A 21946-nucleotide genomic window follows, 5' to 3' on the forward strand; every position below is an offset into this window, starting at 1 on the left:
AACCAACCTTGGATTCTACACAGATATGAAATACTGTTTGTTTTTGGTTTTTTGGAAACCAAGCCATGCAATGAGCAGAACATCCTACGGTTCAATAAAAACCAACCTGGCAATTTTTGGCATTTCTGCACTGATATTTCTTGTCTTTTAGATGTTTGATATCTGCAACATGCCCACATTGATCACCGCTAACGGTTCAGGGCTGTGCAAAAAATAAATAAAAAGATAAAAATCCACAGACCGACAGTATCAGTATCATTTGCTGCAGTCACGAGCGTGATAAAACTCTTGAACATGCTGTCGTGCACTAGATCACCTCATGTTTGATCATTTTGCAGTGGTTTTATTTTCAATCGCATATTTCAACAGTTAAGACTTCTAGAGATGAAAAGGAGTATTTAGACACTTTGGGAAATATGCTTGTTAGCTTTTAGATAAAACGGCTGCTGTTGTGTCTGTCTGTTAAATGAGAGGCTAGAGGCAGGAAATGGTTAGCTTAGCTTAGCAGAATGACTGGGGGCAGGGGGCTACAGCGAGCCTGACTGCTTTAAAAGACTGAAACAAACAGAAAATCAGCCTGCCAACACTTCTAAAGCTCACTATTAACATGTTGGGCTATATCTCATCAGTTTAGTGAGCATAAAAACCAAGTGTAGTCTGCAGTTTTACGGGGGTTTTGTTCTGGACAGTTTCTTGACAGTTTCTCATAGTGAAGCATCTCTTTTCATTTAGTCGGTTATTTCCTTTTATTTATCAGTCCTCTGTATGTACAGGTTGAAACTGGCCTGACTTTGGTTGTAAGATGAAAGCATTTTAGATACATATACTTTACTGACATGAAACCATTGTTTCAACAGCTTTTTAATGACTCCTCTTTCAAATGTAGGCTTGTTGAGACGTACTTGACACCGATTGTACTTATTTAAAAGCCTTTGAAACAAAAATATGGAACACAGCTATCTTTGAAAAAATAAAAGAATAAAATGAGAATATATTTGATATATACTGTATATTAGATATTTATTATTTAGATATATAGATATTATTTGCTCTGCACATGAGAACAGAGCTTATCAATGAATACTTAAGTGAGTAGAAAATGAAGATTAAACTTTTATTTATTTCTTTTAGAGAAAAAAGCAAAGGAGCGCAGCAACATCTGGACTAATAATGACCTTCATGGAAGTCATCAGAAGAAAAGTTTCCTGCGTCCTCGCCACAAAATTCAGTGTAGAAGTTTGCAAAGGATCATGGAAACAAGCTTGGTGCCTTGTGGAAACAAGTCGTGTGGACTGCTACATTTTTTTGATTGACTTTGTCAATGGGCGAACCGGAGCACCCGGAGAAAACCCCACATCTGAAGGAAGAACACAGAAGGAAGCAGGGCTGGGAGCTGAAGCCTTACTGTGTTACAGTAAAACTACAACGCAGCCCGAAGTCCCCTCTGGTTGATTCAGACGGCGTTTATGTCGGTCCTGCTGCACGTGCTGTCCCCCCTAGCGCCTGTTTGGCCAGTCTAAGAGGGACTGATGGGCCTGCTGCTCCTCCTCCTTCCTCTCAATGTGCAGCAGGACCTTATCTAAGCTCACGTCCTCCTTCCTTTATTTGGCTTTGATGGTTTCAGCGTTTCCCAGCTTGTTGTCCAGCCGTCCAGCGTCTGTCCTCCTGACGGAGCTCCTGAATTTGTTTGCGGAGAACAGAAATCTCTCGGCGAATGGTCTCTGCGGCAGATGTGATGTCTTTATTCTCCCTTACAAGAGACTGTTGCTGTCTAATCTTGTTGAGAATTTCCTGACGTTCCTGCACGAGGGCAACCTTCTCATTGTCAAACCTGTTCAGCTCAGTTTTGTTCTGTTGATACCGATCGAGCCAGGGTTTCACCTGTTCGTACTCTGCTGTCAAATCCAGGATTCTGCTTTGGAGGTTGTGAAGGTGGTCCATCCTTTCCTTTTTCTTAGCTTTCTCTGATGCATACGCGGCCTGCATCTCTTGTTCATCGCGAAGTTTCTCGGTCAAAGCCTGCTGCTGTCGTTCTTGGACAGCGATGAGTTGGCTCAAGGTTTGATTCTCCTCCTGAGTTGTTTGAATTTTCTTTTCCAAGTCGTTCTGCCTGGAGATTTTCTTCCGGAGGTCCTGAACCATTTGCTGCAGCTTCTTCCATTCCTGGCTCAAGCGTTTGTTTACACTCAGTTTAGCCTCATATTCATCCTCCAAAACTTGATGGTCCCTCATTTGCCTCTGTCCTCCAACAATTTCTCGCTCAAGACTGTGGTTGTTTTGGACTATGATTTCTATTTCTTTTTCAGCAGCCTGACATTTTTCCTCCAGTTCTATCTGGCGCTTGAGTTTACTGTGCAGGTTGCCTGATTTCTTGCGAAGGTCTTTGCTTAAGTCACTGATTGCTTTTTTCCCAGCTTTAAGCCATTTATATCTCCCTTCTAGGTCTCGACCACGAGACTGTCCTCTGCGGTCGTCTTCTCGTTCTTCCAAGAACATATTGTGCAGCTCTGAGGCGTCTATTTCCTCAGGAGCTACACAAATGTTGTCGAGAAGATTTTCTTTGTCCTCTTTGCGTTTCAGCCAACGATCCATCTTATCTTATTTTGTTGTCTCTCGATATAAAAATGAATAAATGAAAAATATCTGGAACTGATGTGAACAGCAGAGCATGAGGAGTCATAGCTATTGATGTGCTTTGATGTCAAAAAGCAAGTGACGTCACAGTTCAAAGCAATTTCTTTGCTCCGTGACCTGAAAAAAAAACCCCTCCAGGTAGCCATAGCAACAGGTAGCGCAGCCAATCACTTCCGGCTTCCGCTCCAGTACGAAAATAAACCCGGCAACGGGAGCCGGCCGCAGTGTTCACGTCTGAAGCCGCTTCAAGTGTCCCGGTCCGCTTCTGCTGCTCTCAAGTTTCATCCGCCGACATAAAGAGGTGAGCTGCTGCTGCTGGCGAACTTATTTTATGCTTGTTTGATTTTGTCGACGAGCTAGCTAGCTTCTTTACGCTGTTACGCTATATGACGAGCGCTATATCGGCATTACTGTCGTTGCATAACGTTACTGTCTTGGTGCACGTCGGTGCAGAGAGAGTCGCTGTTAATTACTGTCCTGGTCTGTGTAGATTCAGATAAAATGATGTTGAATGTTGACTTTAGACTTTATCCTGGTTTTCCTCAGAGAACAACGCAGAATCATAACGTTTTATCACCTCATTCTACTTACAGTAACGTTATAATGTTAGAGCATGTTCTCTTGCAGTTCTTCATAATATCATTATTGTGCTTATGATGATGATGATGATGATGATGATGATTATCATTATCATCCTGGAAATAGTGACACAATGAATGTTAAACAAATGAAGCTACAGTTATTGATCACATGGTTACTATCTGAAGGCAACAGCCTGAATCTCCAGCTGTACCCCCGGGGGGCCTCCACAGATGAACCAGGACTGTGAAGCTGCATCCCTGGTAGTGAAGCCTCCCTCACTGCTTTCAGCCACTCAGGGGACCCTTTTCACTGCGTCAACATCTACAGCGTCAAGGTGCTCGGAAGGAAGCTCTTCCCCTCTTTTCAGCCGCCTGCTGTTTACTCTGGTGAGTTATCATGATGAGGTTATTTTTCTTATCCAAAAATACAATAATCTGATGCTGTGACAAGTTACACTCTGACAGGTGTGTTATTCTTCTGCCTGTCATATTGTGTGTTCTATATATATGTTCTATATATGTGTTATATTTATCAGGGTGTGGATGAGCGCAGTGTCCCAGGGATGGACCGAGTGGACAGCCTGGCAGAGTATTTGATGGGGCTGAGGACTGAAACTGGACAAACACTGAGCAACCAGCAGGCCACCACCATCAAAGCCCTGTGGCAGAACCTTCTGCGTATGTCCTGCCACAGGACCAGCAGCGAGCTTGTTCTATCAGCCCATTGCTGTAATAATTTAATTATCATCCCATGTAACAGGTCTGGTATTTGAGGAAAGTCAGCATTACAGAAATAACATACTGTATATACTGACAAATATTGTGTGTTCCTGGCAAAGTGTGTCGATATTGTGTTTTAGTGTATATATTGTAGAGCAGTGTTTCCTAGCTTTAATTATCATATTGTATTTAGGCCGGCAGGCAGGAAAACTTATTTCTTTGCAGTTATTCAGGGAAATAATGTAAAATGTGGAGAAGTGACGGGACATCCCAGACCTGAGAGAGACGTAGCTGGAGACAGAGTTTGGTTTCTATTATTTTGTACTGATGGATAAAAGTCCCGCAGCAGCTGATCTCTGCGTTCAGCGTCATACATTAAAAATCTGTCTCCAGTTTGGTCTCCACTAAGCAGTCTTTTAGCAGTTTTAGGTTTTTTTTCGTGTCTGTCGGCTTCAGTCTGGTCAATCTCTGTGTCCTCAAGTCTCTTGTGCCTTAATATCGCCCCTCCAGTCGGTCCAGCATTGTTCTTTACTTTTCTTGTCTGTTTGCTGGGGACATGTCATTCTCCAGCCACACATCAAGTGTTTGGTCCTCTCCAAACAAATGAAAAGTCAAAAGCTTGTTGTTGCTGTGGCACAGCTGTCTGCTGGGTCTGTACAGAGGTTTCATGGTGTAACGGTGAGCACTCTGGACTCTGAATCCAGTGATCTGAGTTCAAATCTCAGTGGAACCTGCCTTAATGCTAACAGACAAATTCAGCTGTGTGTTAATAAGTTCATGATATCACTTCTACTTCCTGCTTTGCTCCATCCTTCTGCTGATATCCCTGTTATCTCTGCCAAAGTTTCAGACAGTGCATCTTGGACATGCTGTCACAGTCTGTCTCCCTGTTCCTCCTGGAACCAAATTTAAAGATGTAAAAGAGAATTACGGTATTATAACCACTTGGGCTGATTATAAGACCTGAACCAGAATCAGAAGATACTAAATTCGGAAGGAGCCACATTACTGAGCAACAATGATGAAGCAAACACCAGAGTGAAAGTCGAGTAGCCACTCATATCATTTTTACAGTGGTTAAGGTAAGTTGATTAGGTTGTACAGAATACAGAATTGTAACCCAACTGTCAGAAAAAAATAAAAATAAAAATAGTGTGCACACTTTTAAAACAGTAAAATGTCCGTTGGGGCCCTCATGTCGAATAGGAGTTGTTGCAGGTTTGTTGTTGTCAAGTCGCTGTAAGTTCACCTGCTTCCAAAGGTCCTTGTAATGTTCTGCAGGTGTGTGTGTGTGTGAATGGGCGGGTACGTGGAGATTCCTTCAGTGCTGAACTCTCTTCCGGGTGGTCGGCTCGCCATCTGTCACGGCAGGAAGTTGTCCTGAACCTCAAACATCTTCCGTCCTCCAAAAACCTGACCTGTAGACAGGTCACACAATTCACATTCAACACCATCTATACTCACATGCATCAAAAGGGATATCAAATATCAAATATCAAAAAATGCACAGAATTGCATCTAACTCTGACATAAATCTTCATCTCTATTCAAATTTCTCTCAGTTGTACAACTTTAATCTCAAGTGTATCATTTGTGAAAACCAACATTAAAGTGCTCAAAGACTTATGGTAAGTAACCATTAACATTCAAAAATTCATTGATCAGAACCACATCACATAACAATATTCATTTTGAGTTAGACACAGAGGTTAAAGAAGTGTGCTGAAGTTACTCTCACACTATAGGCCTATTCATGTGAGAGAACTGCACCAAAAATCACTCTCTAGTGGCTTTAAATTCAGTCAAAATAGCATAAATGTTCTCAATAAATTGCATTGTACAAAATAAAACTGTTTTACTGTTTTATATTTATCACAACATACTTTTTTTTCTTTAAATTGGCATTAGAAAAATAAAATACTTCCCCTTTAAATATATACACATCGGCATAAAATAATAACCAAAATATGCATTTGCTCAGAGTATTACATCATCATTCAATTCAGTTCACCCTCATAACTGTAAAATTAACGTCACTTCTACTTCCTGCTCTGCTTCCATCCTTCTCCTGATATCCCTGCTATCTCTGCCAACGTTTCGGACAGTGCATCCTGGACATTTACAGAGACTCACATTAATGAAAGAAACAGCCTTTAAAAGGCAAATCCAGCAAGAAATTAAATCAGGGGGCACCAACGCTCACTCCAACACTTAAACCCTCACTGCAAAACAGGTTCGAAACACTGACTCTGAATGAGGAAGGTCATCATCTGTCAAACCAGGGTAAAACCTTCGGTCAGACATTAGAGGGACCAGGTGGACGGGATGGACATGCTGTCACAGTCTGTCTCCCTGTTCCTCCTCTTCAGCCACATTTCTGTTTTCTCAGGCCCATCGGTGCTCTTCTCCTCCGATCCCCATGACCTGACTGCCCACCCAGACACACACCTGTTCCCACTTCCCTCTTCTGCTCTGCAGTTGCCTGGACTTCCTCACCTGCAAGCCGTTCAACCATCAGCCAAAAACACATACGACCATAAGTGACGGACCGCAGAAACCAAACCCATGTATTCTACATCCATCTGACACCAGCAAATAAGAATTAAACAACTCATGTAGACAGACAGGTAAAGTAATGATCACTTTGGTGCGTTTGTCACATCGCTCTTAAAATTTGCAACAGTTTCTCAAAACAATTCGTGCAAACTGCAAACCCTAGTGGATAACCTGCAAAAGCACATCACTTGCTAAAAATGGATAGTTCATCCCTCAAAAGCAAGTATTTATGTCAATGAAACTGCCAGTGTCACCAAAATGAGAAGTCTTGACACCATCGTGTATGAACAAGACAGTCAAATGGCTTTGTCATGTTTTCATTATGACAATTTATTCTCTCAGTGTTTTCCAAAAAAGGTCAGAACTCTGTGACACTACCTGAAAATACTCAGGACTGCACTATAAACTACTTGTACCACCATTGAAAACAACAGTAAAGTTACACATTGTTGTAGTTTGGGGAGTAAGTGAGTACAAGACACTGAATACGTACGTTTCACATTTTTACTGTAAATGTGAAAATATATATGTCCTTTGCAATTCTACAGCATTGTGCAACAGAAAAATACACAGCAGTCACCTTATTTAGAACAAACATAAGAAACAACCTTTTGGTAGAGCTGTGCACAAATGTGAACAATATAACAGTACATATTGTGACTGAACAAAGGTAAATCATGCTGGCACATCCAGACGTTCCTGTCTGTCTGGCCACATGTTTTCATCTACATCACAACAGATATCATCCCTTGCGATGCAGCGAGGAAAGTATCTCCTGGAGCGGCGAATCCACCCTCTGCATGACTCTGCTGCGATGTCGTCACATGCTGCATCCACGGCTGCTGGCAGGTCATAAACCTTCCACCTCCAGAGAAAAAGAGAGAAAGAGACGCGAAGATGGCAACTCTTAAAAAGAGAAACTTTCAATGAACATGTCTTCCTTCTGCAGGTGAAGTGAGATCACTGCTGCTCATCCAGCAAGTTGAAGGACTGTTGCCTAGGCTACTTAAAGTGCAAACGTTGATGGTGATGATTGGGAACGACACACCTCCTTTAGCAACTTGACATTGAAATGGAAAGGCGAGGTAGAGCAAGGTGCGTTGATTCTATTCTCCACAACCAGAGGAGAGTGTGTCTTTTTTTCTCTGGTGCACAATTTTTATCACTAGTGCAAATGTGATTTTAAGAATATGTCTGAGTCTGATATAAATATGGACTAACTGTCTGAGCCTTAACTGCCTCAGTTTCATGCTGTCCCAATCACAAGAGATGTGACGTTAATGAATTGAATATTATTATGTTATTGCTAATCGTTTCAGACCTCAGACCCTGAATAAAATGAGATGTGTGACCTTTGAGTAATAAGTTTGAGAACCCCTGGCATGGAGTGTAGTATTGTACATCTAAACCAGCAGTGGTTAACCCATTAACTGCCTGGCAAACAGGAGTCCACACTGCGCCAATCTGCATGCGACACTGAGAGAAAATCGAGCCAGCCTCCTCAGCCCGCTGAACAACAAAGAGAAAACAGAACTGTCTGTGCATTTTGCTGTGAAAGCATAAAAGCATCATTTTGAAACTAAGCATGAAGAAAAACTTCAAAGATGAGAGAATAAAGCTGGGTGGAGCAGAGTGTGTTGCTAAACATGGGAAACCATTCACAGAGGGAGACTGCATGAAGGAGCCTTCCCTCCACCGTGCAGAGGTTTAGCTTGATGGACTGCAGAGTAAAGACCTTCATCTCCAGGGTTATGGAACTGCTGAGAGGAGCAGAAATGACACTGCAGATAAATTACACATCAACAGATGTCACTGCAAGCTGGTCGTCTTCATCTTTGTAAACTGACACTCATCACAGAAAAGGTTGCCTACCCCTCCCTCACATGTTCATAATGCTAACTGATGTGTGTCAGGTCTGTTGTTTTCCATCTGCCTTTAGTATAACACTGATCCTAGATGAAAAGTTAAGGGATCCCCAAAGTGATTGAAATTCTCATTTCTCGAGCCCAGCTGCCAGTGTGGCTTAAATGAGACAAGACAGGTGATAACTGGCACAGTACGGAGCTGGTCTCATAAATTCTTCATGTTCACGTCCTGCGCTCAGATCTTTTAAAGTATTTGGGGTTTTGCATTCTCAAACAGCCCTCTTATCAACACATTACTCTGCACTTCATTGTTATGCTGCAACGCCGCTGGCTTCAAGCACAAACGTGAAACGTTGATAAAATATGAGCAACACGTGTTGGCTCTGTTGTACTCGGAGTCCTTGGAACCACCCTGCAGTGTTTATTAGCAAAGAGAAACTGGATCTGTTTCAGTATTGTGAAGGGGCTCTGCAGTCCCACCCGTCAGACCTTTGTTAACTGTTTCACAGGCACCCAAACAAGAGACTCACTGGAGGGCCATGGCACACGCCCAGCGCTCAGAGAGCACGCCAGAAATAAGATTTGCTTACAAGGGAAACCTCGCAATGAACTGTTGTTCACAGGCAGGCGAGGCCGACTTCCTGAGGCAAACAGGAGCAGAGAGACACTACTGCACTTCAGCAACAGCCCTGCTTTTAGCTCATAATAACAGCTTACAAATACACTATTCAACAAATCAGAGGCAATCATTTCTTGTCATCAATCTCTGATTTAAACCATCTTCACAATCTGCCATCAACAGGAAAACAAGAAGAAGTGTAGAATCTGCAGACCAGTTTGAAGTTAGACTTTGACTTCTATTTGTTTTATTCTCTCAAGCAGCAGAATTTGGGCCTCTGATGTAACAGCCAAGGGCCTGCGGACCCCCTGCAGGTGATCAACTGAAGGAATAAACCGTATGCAAATGATGTTTTCTTGAACACGGCAAACATCTGCTCCCGCTGATTAACGTGTTCTTTTAGGGTGTAACAGATTTAAACAACACTGCATCAACCAACTCCAGTCTCGAAACTGTGAAACGTGCACACAGAGCTCTTGGCCTGTTAATCAGAGTTTAGTTACTCTCCTGGTTTAGAGCAGAAATCACAACAGAGCCTGAACTGCTGCTTCCAACAGTGGAGTTTGCTGAAGGAGGGATGAGGGAAGACATGAAGGAACAGCTGATGCAGAGGAGAGCAGACCAGAGCTGATTCAGAGCAGAGCTAGCCACATAGAAAGAGGAGGAGGACAGGAGTTAAGAGCATGGAGGGTCATAATTTATCCCTGTCTGTCCACATTCACTGCCACACTGACGGAGGCCAGCACAGAGAGGAGAGAGGGAGATATGCAGCTGTTTAAAGCCAATTAAGATGTGGTTTGGAGTGTGGATTTAGCAGAGGCAGGAGCAGTGGAGCCCTGCTTTATCTCTAATGCAGTGCAGTCGGACCTGCCTACCCCCCAGAAACAAGGGACACTGACTTTTTACTGAGCATAAAAGCAGAAACATCAAATACTGATTTTTACACAGTACACTGTTTTCCACTAAAAAAGAGACGACACTGAGGTGAAAGAGCTCAGATATGATACATTGGATTGACTGGATGTACAGAATGCTAGGTTCTGCTCATAAAAGAGTATGTGTGCTTTTTTGGAAAAACATGATGATGTTGTATGCACATGCAGCAGACACAGAACAGCATTAGCATTCATTCATTTGGACTCTTGTTTATGGCCACTATTCACTTACTCTTAGCTCCAGTTTGGTCTCCATCCTCTCCTGAAAGAAAACTGTTGTTGGTTCTGCTGATGTTCGACTTACTTTCTTCACAGGTTGTTGATAACTCTGTTTTACTGTCATTGAGTGCAGGCCAGGCCGCGTGCAGTGGGTTCAAAGAGGCTAAAAAGCCGAGGGGAACTGAAGAGTTGGTCATCATTTCTCTGTGGGTTCATCACTTCAAGTGACACCTTCCACATTACACCTAGTCACTTGATCCATTGTTAATCAACAGGAAAAATATTGATTCTTACTTACTCAAAGCGCTTTGAGTCAGAGCCACTTTGGTCCAGACTGAAATGTTTCAACACTATTGCATAAGTAAGTTGACCCGCCCCCCTGTTTCTAGCAGCTAAGTATAGCTAAAGCGGTGGTAGTATGATAGTATCCTAGCAGCTAGTTAGCAGTTAACATTAACAGTATAGGTGAATCTAGCTTTAATGTCTTCTTCTGTTCCTCTTAGCAGGTAGCGGTTAGCACTTAACATTAGATGGTAGGATCGGAACTGTATTGTCTTCTTCTTTTCTTCACATGGGGGCGGTTAGCATTAGCATTAGCAATAGTTAAATGGTAGCATCGGTACTGGCCACTACCTGGAGTATCTCTGGGTCAGTTGAACGTGGCAGTGCTGTTTGGATTGTGTACGAGCAGTGTGAACTGGCACTAGGGGGGGTGACTCTGGGACGCCGGAGCTCACCGCCTAGCCTCCTGGAGGTGCAGTGGGACAGGCGAAACACTGTTGAAGGGAGGTTTCCACCTGATGACCCCCAGAGACGTGTTAGGAATCACTGCTCTTTGGCATGTATAGAGGCAGATTAGAGCTCCAAGGTTCTTCACTGAGAATGAATCCTCTTTTGAGCACAAGTATCTTGTGTTTAAATTAACTAAATTCTCTAGAGCTGTCCTTTAACTGCCATGTTTAACTTCAGCTGTGGTATAGTTCAAATAAAACGTTGATGTGACGTTGCTTTGCCATGGCTTGAAAAAGTCTTGAATTTACAGTACATTTCACAGAACATGAACACACCATCAGATAGCACCGTGGAAGCAGTCCACGTCATGATCTTGATTGGACTAAGTGGCTTGTCACAGTGATAAGGATTATCTGCAGAGCAAATGGTGCAGATAAATCAGCAGCGAGTGTGTGGAAGCTGCAGCCAGCAGCCTCTCTGCTGACACTTACTGCTGCTCTCCATCACCGCTACAGAAGACCTCTGCACAACTGAAACACACTTTCATAGTTACAGCCCCATAATAATGACACGGACACCGTGGCAACGCTGTTCACCAGTTCTATTGCTAACCTTGCTCCAGGGTCTACACAGGGCTTAATGAGGAAAGAAGAAATTAAGTGTAGTGGTCCTGATTGTTAGTTTAGCTCAGCTCAGTCTATCAAATAACAGATAACCAGCATCATGATTACATGAATGAAGCAGGAAGAGGTGTGAACGGAGTCTCTGCATCTCTGCAGAAAGTCTCTCCTTTGGACGAAACAAGGCTGTTACACATGAAGGAACATGCCCCCTAAGGTGTGTGTGTACTTATGTCTGCTCTGTCTGCATCCTCATCAGGCATGTTACTGAGGAGGAACTGATACTTCTGTTTAGAAGAGGGGGCTGTCCTGCTGCTAATCACCACCCACTTAAACATACAGACATGCAATATAATGAACTCAACTGGAAGGGCTGCAGTGTGAATGCAATATTTGCATGGCCAAGTATGCAGATTGGACTTCATAAGGAGGATGGTGGAGCGCTGTAGAAGCCAGTAAAGTAATAACTGCCAGTACTGTAATAATTTTTCCTTTCTTGATGTAATAAATGCTGAAATATCTCCACAGAAATCGTCATCAGTCCTTTTAATGGATCCTCCTGTTCACACTGGCTCCTAACGAGTCCTCATTCAGTGCAAAGATGTAGAATAAAGTTCAGCTGAACCTGAGGCGTCGACTCTTTGAGCTACACAAACCAAATGGAAACACACAGACTGATGGTCACTCATTAGCTGGACAGTTCTGGTGATGATGTGATCACACGAGGCAAAGCTGGGAGAATGAAAGGAAATTTACCTGCAGTGGTCATGCTCGGGATCACAGGTTGGCAACAGGAAGAGAGTCCAAACAGCCAAACAGAAGAGCAAAGGACGAAGGAACAGGTGACAGGTAACAAGGAAAAACAGGAACAGATCAGTCGCAGGTTCAGGAAAGCAAAGCATACGTTTCATGGATCATCTGGTGACTGACTGGAGAAAGGGGGCTGGTACTGAAGGGCTGATTAGAGAAAGTGGAAACGGATGAGGAGGCAGGTGGGGGAGATCAGGTGATGGTACAGGCAGGACTGAGGCTACTGCAGGGCAGGAGGGTGTGGCTGGATCTGAAGTGACAGGGGACTGGGACAGATGGGAAAGTCTGAGGGCATCTGGGTGGAGGACGACAGTCCAGGGGGCTGGGGAAGTGATGGTGTGGCTGAGCGGAGGGATGGAGGACTGAGGCAGACCTGTGACATGGTTTGAATATCGGCATTCATTTCTGGGAAACTTCCAAGAAAACGATTTAGCAATTACAGACAGTAAACTGTTACTGAATCGAAATATAACCATTTCCTGAAACATTTTACTTTCCGCTGTTTCACTTTCAAAATCATGCATTTGATTTAGTTTTTGAGTAGATGCACATGGATGAACAAAGGAAAGAGCAGCACCCACCTTGGTATTTACCATAGATATAATTACTAACACACAGATCATGTACCAATTGTAATTGCTCTAGTGTCCTCCCAGTGTTTAAGAGGTGGGGCTGACTAATCCCTGGATGAATTTTTTACATATTTTGCTTCATGCAGGCTGTGCAAATATTTGCCAATGTATCGAGATGGTGCCAGTTTCAGTGGTGGAATAATCAAGCTGTGTGATTTAAGAGCCCTGAGATGAAGTTGGAGAACTTCTTGAGTCGTTGAATCACTTTGGCTTCCGCCCAGGTGGTGTTACATTAATCAGTTTGCTCTGAAGTCTTCATCAAAGAGGTGCAACAAAGACATGGACTATCCAGATGGAGTTAGTGTCACTGGGCATGTCTGAGAGACCTCCACCTCCCTCTCTCTCTTCCTTTCTCTCCCCATCCTCCATCCCTTCATCTCCTCCCCCTCTCTCTCATGTGCTATGCTGATGAATGGAGAGGTAGAAGTTATTTTTCACTCAGGACAGTGACGCGAAGAAGGCTGGAAGAGATCTGCTCCTCTTTCCCCCTCGCTGTACCTCTACAGTAGATTACAAGGATTAATCACCTTGAATATGAAGCAGTGGATTAACACATACTGAGATCTAACTCCATATTAATCAGCTTCACACACACACACACAATGTCAATGTGACATTAAGGCTGTTATTCGCTTGTGAGACTGCATGCTGTTTATTGATTTATTCATATATGTCCTTCCTCCGTCTTACTCGTGCAAGTACAGTTAGCTACGATCCCTGATCTCTGAGCTCTGTCAGAGGGCTGGTGACCTGCACTCAGGACTGTCCCTGAACACATCGTTTCTAACTGCAGATGGAGCGTGCTGCTTTCATGCTGGCTGTGCAGACAATGACTGTTAGTGCAGTTTTAAGTAATTGCAGTGGTGCTGCTAAATGTAGTTGCTGGTCAGGTCATGTAAACTGTCTACTTATACCACTACATTCTTGTACCACACAGAAGTGAGATAAGTTTGAGAAAGAGCTTAATGCGTTTAAAGGCTTATCAGATGCCAGAACACTGAATGGTTTGTAATGCTCACAGACAGGATTTAGCTACTCCAGAAATGTATCGCAGCAGCTTTTTAGCTTTTGTCGTGGTTAATTAGGTAAATGATGATCTTAAGTGTTGAGGATTTTAAAAACACGCAGACAGAATATTTGTAAAACTTTGCCGGAGCCTAGAAAAGCTACCTTTATGTGAGGAAGGTCATCTCAATGTAAAGTCTATGGGACAAGCGGGCATGGGTTAGGGTTTCATTCTGATGAAAAAACAACATCTTGACATTATTCTTATAAGACATCCATCATCACACCAGCAAGCAAACTCCACAACTTGTTCTGTCACCAGGTAAAACATTGTGACTACATTTCTTGACCGTGGGTTTGAAACACTTAACCACAATGGCCTGGGTTAGATTAGAATTTACACAGATAAGGACTGAAATAAAATGAGATATTTGTCTTTTAACTATCCAACATCCCCTCATGCCTGGTAATGATCTGGTGAAGCACCTCCCCTTTGTGGTGACAGAGTTTCGGCTGTGGCTGTCTGCCAAGATCCAACTTCCAAAGCAAGAAACGTGGTTTAAGAAGCGGGGTTTTGTCCTCCGAGACACTGGTGAGCCTCCTTATTAGCATGATCTGCCAGGCGATGCCCACACAGACATCAGCACTTTGTTCATTCTCTGACTGTCACGCTCTGCTTGTTTCACTGGAGAACACAACACAGACCCACAGAGGGAGCCGAGCCAGCCACTTCCAGCCGGGGAACATCATTGCTTGGCAGCAGAAATGGCCAAAGAAGACAAGGAAGACTGGAGTTAGGGTGGATGGACTTCAACATGGTTACAGTTAAAGTTAAAGGAGGAGGTGCAGGAGCATTATGTATTTTAAGAAAACAAGACAGCATCAGAAATGAAAAAACACAGAATAAGAGACTTTGCAGGCTGTTAGGGTAACACTGCAAGCATGTTAGAAGTTAGTGGAAGTTCCACTGCCATGACATGAAGGGCTTATGGGAGGACATTGCAAAGATAGCAGTACATGGGTGAACATGATTGGCTACTTTCCAGGTGCATTACCAAATTCATTCTTGCAAAAATGTTTGGTCAAAAGTATGAAACAGAGGAACTTCTTCCATTGTTTCTGCACTCACTACCAAACGAGGAGAGGAATGGCCTCTCTGAGACTGGCCTGCTCTTCTGGAGGCAAACAATGTCAGGAATAAAGCGACCAAAGCAAACCTGGGTAAAGCCCTCAGCACACAATAAGATCCAGCATACGTCTGCAGGTGCTGGAGTCCATATCTGCAGAGGCTCAACCTGCCACTGGGTGGTGTGAATGAGGTGTTAGACACTCTGCAGCCGACCTGTGGTCATTTATTCCATCGGCTGAGGAAATGTTGGTGTTAACTGGTTCTGGGGCTCCATTGTGAACTTCACCCACACACCACCCGTCCATGTGTGGTTTGTGGAGCAAAGAAGTGAATTTGTTAGAAGCCCACAAAATCACACTTGTGAGTACGTTCTTACACCTCTTTCTTGGAGATGTCAGAGGAATTTGCAGAGCTCCTTGATTTAAAAGTGTTAATAGATGATGGATATCATCTTGCTGTAATTGCCCCCCTCTGAGCTGTAGTCCCAACCCCCCCACGCACACCACAATCAGTTTTAACCTAACACATGTGGTCTCTTTCTGTTCAGTCTGTTCTTTTGGCTTTTGACAGCTGCTTACAGCTGCTGGACTGCTGTGTGTGGATTTTTCATTTTTATTTTATTACAGATCTCTTCAAAGCTGTCAGTCTTCTCTGTCTAGCTTTGAATTTATGAGCGGTTTAATTTTGCAGACACACAGTTTATTTGCTCAATTCAACCAGGAGGTTTAAGGAATGAAGCACTTGAAAGGTTAAGTGTTTATTTATTTGGGGTTTTTTTTGGTTTTGTGTGGTAGTTATACACAGCGTACTGTCATGTTTCCAGAGAGCACATATACAACAGGTCTGTCCAACCTGTGTTTCCATCACTGCACCAGCTGCACCGTTTATTTGTTTCCAATTAAAGCGAGCAGTTTGAGAAATAAAGCACGGCAGGTTCAAGTATTGATTTATTTTTCTTTCTCGGTGTTTGTGTAGTAATTGCTGTATACTGCAGTATATATACAAATAAATGAATAAAACTGCATCTTTGTGTGTGTATGTGAGCACTGCGTGATGAATGATTTTCACATGTGAAAGTATTTTTTATTGGTTGTACTATTATACACATGAGCATCATAGTGTGACTGCTGTGGCCAGTGTGTATGCAGATGCTGCCCCCTCAAGACTGTCTGTGGGTATGGTGCCCCAGGTGAAAAAAAGATATACTTAAAATATATTTAAATATTGTAAAGTATGTTTCCAGTTCATTTATTTAAACGTGTAGTTATTTCAAACAGATTGAAGGCGTACATTCAATAACTATACTACAGTAAAACATGTCGTTCGTCAAATTTAAGTTCAATATTTAAAGTGCACTTTTGACATGATTGCTGTCAAATCATTTTCAGGTATATTTTCAGTAATACATACAATACTCAGACGTTAGAGTAGTCGAGTTATCAGAAGGTCGGGGGTTGGCTTCCTGGTCCCTGCAGTCTACATGTTGAAGAATGACTGGCCATGATACTGAATTTGTTCCCGGTGCTGTGTCTGGGTTTGGAATTACGCATTTTGGTGTTTATAGCACCCCCTATGTGTTGGGCTTGAAATACGTTGGTCGGCTTTTTCCCAAACAGAAGATTTGTACCAAGATTTGTTTTGACTGAACAAATCATTAACACTTTATGTTAATTTTCCCACCCAGCCCCAAAGTTTTGTGGCTTGTTTCTGAACGGACCTTGTTAATAGCAATGTGTAAATCAGTCCTGGAATGCTGTACACTCATTTTGGTGTTGATACAGTCAAAATCCAAAATTTACATCACACCACTGTTTTTCACGTCATGCTAATTAGCTAAATATCCATGCATGGTGGACTTTTATGGTGCGAGAGGTTGTTTTGGACTTGTGTGCCCAGTTTCAAGTCAATTGGACTTATTGTGTGAAGGGTGTGGCCTTTTCTGGCTTTAATTACAATGCCACTGTCTGACCTCATGCTTCTTGACATGAGCAGGTAAGATCATGGTAATATTCTGTATAATTTTCAGCTGGAACGATGTAAACTATCATGAAGCCAGATGAAATTGGCTGTGACAGTTTAGAAATGTCAGTGAGACACAAAAGCCAAACTTCAGGGAGGATGGTACATTTTTTTATCTTCTACTGAAAACCAGGGGGTCCCTCAGTCCCTAATGGTCCTGCAGTCAGGCTTGGATTCGGTGCTCTCACCGGCTTTCTCCCACGTCACAATTCAGTACCTCCTGATGCTCATCTGCCCCACCCGCCTAGAAAAAAAGTATTTTTATACAAATGAAATGTAATAACTATTTTCGTGATAAGTAATAAAAAAACAAGCTACAAGCCAAGATTTTGTTCATAAGAGTCTGAATCTGTTCAGCAGCTACCTTCAGAGCTGTAGCTGTTGATGCAACACAGAATCTCTTTAGAGCAATTCAAACACAGCTGCTTGAAAAAGCCCCTCAGTTTTATCCAGAAGTCCTCCTCATGAAAGGTCAAGACATATCATGCATTGGCCGGGAATCGAACCCGGGTCAACTGCTTGGGAAGCAGCTATGCTCACCACTATACCACCAATGCTGTGATGGAGACCATTTCAACACCATTCTAAGTCCCAATTTCAGCACACGATGAACAATTTCCAGCACTGGACATAACATTACATGCTCGACTGAATCTGAATCCACCAGCCACATTGTTTTTTGCTCTGTGTGCCCTCCTCCATTTTATATGTGGCTCATCCATGTTTATACATAACTCATCATTCCAACATACACCCATCTCACACTGGAATAAAGGGAAGAACAGGTCAGAGTAGCTGGCAGGAGTCCAGTCTGTTTGGGGAAACCCCAATGGACTTGTCGTCCTGCACCTTGACCGCCCCACCATGGCTACCCCCACCTTGGGATGACCTGGTTTTCCAGGTGAAATGGACCTTTGCCAGTTAAGATGATCAGTGTGGACTAAGTCAAGAATCAACAAAGAAAGTGGGCATCCCGTAATCGTCCTTCAGCACTAAACAATGCAGAGTCTTCACACAGTGTCAGTGAAAGAGGAATGTGTTGTTTATCCAAGTGCTGAGAGTTTTGCTATTTAAATTAATTGTAACATTCAGCTGATTTCTTTCTCTTTGGTGAGCAGCATCTTTATGATTCTTATTGAAATCACTTCAGGAAGTTGAGTCACGTGGTCGCTTTGCCAATCTGGAGTAAATCAAAGAACTGTCGAGTCCTGATGTATTTTCATCGGTTTTTGCATTAGGTGAAGACGAAGATGGGTGCCTGATGGTTTAGCGGCTACGATTCAGTGCTCTCACAGCTGAGGTGGTGATGCACTCAGAGAGAAAGTGTAAAACAGACTGTCTGAGGAGCATCATGTTGCAGACAGTCACAGAGTTTCAATCTGATTTGCAACAAGGTCCTCACTTTGTCCAGATGACGAGCCACAACATCTGTTATGCATTTGCCGGGAATCAAACCCCGGTCAACTGCTTGGGAAGCAGCTATGCTCACCACTATACCACCAATGCCAGGACATAAGCTTTTCCACCATCCATACAGATTTTCTTATCTGCTTCATGGTACGTTCTGATTCTGCAGAGAGGTTGTTGTCCTGAGACCAACATTTAATGTGGGATAACAGCTGCCTGAACCAATCAACCTTTGTGATGCCATCATAGAGAGCCAATCCCTGCAATCCCTGCAAAATAGATAAAACTTGAGCCAAACCTTTAATGTGTCCTGTAAATATAAAGAATATTTGAGTCAATAAGAGCATACCAGCAAAACATCTAGCTATACCTAACAAAGCAAACAAACTTCCCTCCGTTGTTAGCGTTGCTTGAGCTCAGGGCAGTGATGCACATGTTATGAGTCATGCTGCTGCCTCTATCTAATGCTGCGTCTAGCAGCCACTCAAAGTGCTTTACAGCACATGCCACATTCACACGCACAGATCATCAGGAGCAATTTAGGGTTCAGCATCTTAGCTGAGGACACGCAGAGCAGATCAGGCACGGATCAAACCCCTGACTTAATGTTTAGTGGATGTACTTCTGACACTTAAAACATACAGCAAAAAGTTGCTGTATGAAGTTTACAGTGACTATAGGGGGATATCATGAGTCACAGAGGATGGGAATGGTCACAGTCCGTCTCCCTGTTCCTCCTGTCCAGCCCCATCTCTGTTTACCCAGGCCCCTCAGTGCTACGCTCCACTCATCCATCACATGTGCCCACAGAATCTAACCAGCAGCCATGAAAAGAGCTGTTGGACTTCGTGTCTCCTTTAGCATGGGATGCAGCGGACCACCCTTTACATATTACACATCCACAGTTGTATCAGCCATAACAACTGCAAAGCACAATCATGGCAACAGGCGTTTACTAAGCTGTTATGTGCTCAGGCTCATAATCAGATCATAATCAGCACATTAACCATAAGGGATGTATGGCAATGTTAAGTTAAATAGCGCTTTTATTCAACATGGTTGAAACCTAAAAATGATGTGACCCACAACCAGTTCATCATGAGCAGCGTACCGCCATCTAGTGGATAGATTCTATATAACAGGCAGTTTGTACAGCCCTCAACACCTTGTCAGAGATTTTGGCAGCTTCCTGTTTGCCGCTTGGTCACACAGCAGGAATTAAACATGAGGAACGATGAAAATAGATGTAAATAATGACTTGTGTCAAACGTTGTCAAATGTCTAGTTTGGGGGAAAGGACAGAAAAACTCTTGTAAATAAGAGCCTATCAATTCAAATGTAGACTATTTAATGACATTTAAGGTGTAATATTTGTGAAATTTAAAGGGGGAGGAACAGGTAAGAGCTGAGACCTCGGTAGTTGGCAGGATTCCAGTCTGCGCAGAGGGGCCCACAATGGACCTGGAAGGTCATCTCCTCCACCACTCCATCACAACTACCTTGAATGAGGGTGGATCGAGTCAAGAATGAACAAAGAACGTGGACATCAGTTATCTTCCATCACGAGTCATTACACTGTGTGAACTGAAGAGGAATGTGATTCAATGTGCAGAACAGAAATGTATCAAAGACAGTTTCATTAGCATCTTTATTATTTGGTCCAGCGTGGAGGAGTTAGTGGCATCTAGCAGAGAAGTTGCAGATTTCAGCCAACTGATCTCCCCTGGCCTGACCCTCCCCTGACAGGTATCTGGGAGAGCCTGCAGTGGCTGCTAAAGACACAAACAACGTGAGAGGCCAGTTGTTTGTCCTTTCTGGGCTACTGTACAAAAACATGGCGGCATCTGTGGAATCAAAACCGTTCCCTAAGTCGACATAAACTGCTCATTCTAAGGTAGCAAAAACACAAGACACACACACTCACAAACACAAGCACACACACACACAGGCATGCACACACTCCAATCAGATTTCAGGACCGATTTCCCAACCAACACTTTACATTTTGCCCTGCTGTGGGAAACAGCTGTCACTGCATCTGTGTTCAGTGTCAGAGGTCATGATGAGGGTCCAGAGTGCAAACTCTTCATCGCTGTACACAGACTGATGACAGGAGATTAGGTCCACTTCTCTGCTTCTTGGCTGCTCGGCTTCATCAACACACACACACACACACACACACACACACACACACACACACACACACACACACTCCAGTGATAGCCTGCTGCCACCTGGGAGACTGTGTCTGGGTTCAAACTTGTGTGTGTTTTGGCTGCAGGCTAACAGGGCTTGCCTGCTCCTCTCACACCATTACAGCTTCCATGACGACAGAGCCAGAGAGATGAGATGATTAGAGAGAGAGAGTCATTAGAGAAGATGAGAGGAAGACACATCTGAGGGAGGAGGTGTCTGCGAGCTATTTAAAGTCTGCCTACTGTTTGACTCTTGAGTTTGAAATGGGGGGGTGGGGGGTGGGGGGACAAGGACAAGCAATACCATGACACAACTTCAATCATATCAATCATATTTCTGGAGCTTGAAGTCATCCAAAAGTAGGAAAATAATAAGAAAGATGTCCAGAAGGTAAAATACAGTGAAAGTCATTAGAGAAGATGAGAAGAAGACACATCTGAGGGAGGAGGTGTCTGCAAGCTATTTAAAGTCGAGTTTGAACCGGTTGGTGGGGGGGGGGGGGCTAAACTAAATGAAGTAAAACTCCAACATTAAACCATGAAAGGCTGCATTCAGCCACTGAGAGGCGCCAACATGAACATAAAGATGTTGGTGGCAAATCCTATTCTTCTAAAGTACTCTTATTATTCTATATCATCAAGCCGCGCTCACAGGAAAAGCTAAGTTCATCTGATGGGTCGTTGGGTGAAAGAAAGGTTGCTTTGAAAGGGGAGGGAGGCCCAACATTTTTCCCTGCAGATTCTCTGGCATCTCCGCGCCCTCTCAGGCATGTTCTCTCCTCCTCGCTGCTGATGGTGGAGTGTGCTGGTCTACATGTCACGCTCTCTGTCTTTCTACCCGTCTTGCAGCAAGGAGGTAACATCTTCACACATAGTTGGCTGGGCGTGCTGTGTTCAGAGTTTCTTCAATTCTAATGTGGGGTTCCTTTCAGAAAGTTCTTGTTTTCAAACTGTTCTGTGCAGCTCTGTTGAGGGCCATATTGAACTGGGTGCCCAGCAGGCCCCGTTGGCCAGCGGTCCAAAATGAAGGGTCAGGCACCAGAGGGTTAGGGGCCCAAAGATGTAAGAGTGAAGAGACAAATGGAACAATAAACTGAAATCAATACAGCTGATCATCCCTTGTTATTACAGGGCTGTGTCTGTGCTCTCTCTCTCCTCGAGCACAGACAGACTCCTGCAGTCTGAGGCGTCCTTGTGTTTGGTAGCAGAACTCAAACCCTTTTCCTGGAGTAGCGTTAGCTCTAACCTGTTCTTGTTAGTTCAGTTCT

At 43.5% G+C, this 21946-nt stretch overlaps 2 non-coding genes across 2 annotated transcripts; one reads left to right on the forward strand and one right to left on the reverse strand.

Moving 5' to 3' along the window:
- The first annotated feature begins 4596 nt into the window (after window positions 1–4596).
- On the forward strand, window positions 4597–4668 carry trnaq-cug. Its single transcript has one exon. It is a non-coding gene; the product is annotated as a tRNA-Gln (tRNA).
- Window positions 4669–17561: 12893 nt separating this feature from the next.
- Window positions 17562–17633, reverse strand: trnag-ccc. The gene has a single exon. It is a non-coding gene; the product is annotated as a tRNA-Gly (tRNA).
- Window positions 17634–21946: the final 4313 nt, after the last annotated feature.

Source organism: Chelmon rostratus, chromosome 22, assembly GCF_017976325.1.
Source record: "Chelmon rostratus isolate fCheRos1 chromosome 22, fCheRos1.pri, whole genome shotgun sequence".
Taxonomy (NCBI): Eukaryota; Metazoa; Chordata; class Actinopteri; order Chaetodontiformes; family Chaetodontidae; genus Chelmon; species Chelmon rostratus.